Genomic DNA, 1332 nt, shown 5'->3' on the forward strand with positions numbered 1-1332 from the left:
AGATCATATCAGACGAACCATCACAACATTATGTCCATGTTATTCCTTTGCCTCACGATATTTGGTCTAGCTTCAAGCCGACCGCTCTTTCTCGGATCCTATGATTCGGAATCCCTTTGTAGGTAAACTCTTAACCGTACGTAGCATGACCATGCATTTTTGGATCCGATCACTCGAGGGGCCCAGAGATATCACTCTCAATCAGAGAGGGGCAAATCCCATCTTGATTGACCATGTCTCATAGCATGCTTCTTGACAAACCCGAAAGCTACCTTTATAACTACCCTGGTACGGCGTAGCATTTGATAGCCCCTAAGTAAGTCGATCCACATCTTGAGTACATGTGACAATCTCAGGTCTAAGGACAAAGCATATATGTTGTGTAAGGAGAGGAGTACTAATAAATTCGTCTCGCTAATTAGACTCCACTTATGTAATGGGTTTTGTAAATAGTCTACATTTAATACTCCTAATTAGTGTCTAAATATTTGATGTGACACGTGCTAAAAATAAGCAAAGGGAACCAAACGCCCCATAATTAGAAGTATTAAATATAGTTTAATTACAAAACTAATTGCACAGATGGAGTCTAATTCGCGGGATGAATTAATTAAGCCTAATTAGTCCATGATTTGATAATGTGCTGCTCCAGTAAACATGTGCTAATCATGGATTAATTAGGCTTAATAGATTCGTCTCGCGAATTAGTATATGGGTTCTGCAGTTAGTTTTATATTTAGCTCATGTTTACTCATCCTAATTAGCATTCGAACATCCGATGTGACCTTCCTAAAGTTTAATACTCGTATCCAAACACCCCCTTAATTAGGATCAAACATCCGATGTGATATAGACTAAAGTTTAGCTCTTGGTATCCAAACGGGACTTAAGCATATGTGCAAAAGAAACATATCTCCAATCAGATCGAGTTACGTTGTTGGTTTAATTATGACGGCGATTAGCCCAAATAATAGTATTATGGGAGTAGCTAACAATGTTAAATTGGATCAAGCACCAATGTACGGTGTCAGTCTCGACAGCTATGGCTAGCTCTTGCACTGCCCTGGCAGCTGCCACCCCCACGCACCGCAACACAGCTCCCAAGACCCCAACGGCTGCAAGGCCACCGTGAAGAACAAGACAAGACAGAAAACAAAGCAAGAAAGGCCTTTCTTTAGTTCCCAACTTTATTATGCAAAAAGAAGATTTTCCATCACATCTCTTGCAGTACATGCATGGAGTACTAAATGTAAACGAAATCAAAAACTAATGGCACAGTTTTATTGTACTTTGCGAGACGAATCTATTGAGCCTAATTAGTCAATGTTTGGA

Source organism: Setaria italica, chromosome VII (genome assembly GCF_000263155.2).
Source record: "Setaria italica strain Yugu1 chromosome VII, Setaria_italica_v2.0, whole genome shotgun sequence".
In the NCBI taxonomy this organism is placed as follows: domain Eukaryota; kingdom Viridiplantae; phylum Streptophyta; class Magnoliopsida; order Poales; family Poaceae; genus Setaria; species Setaria italica.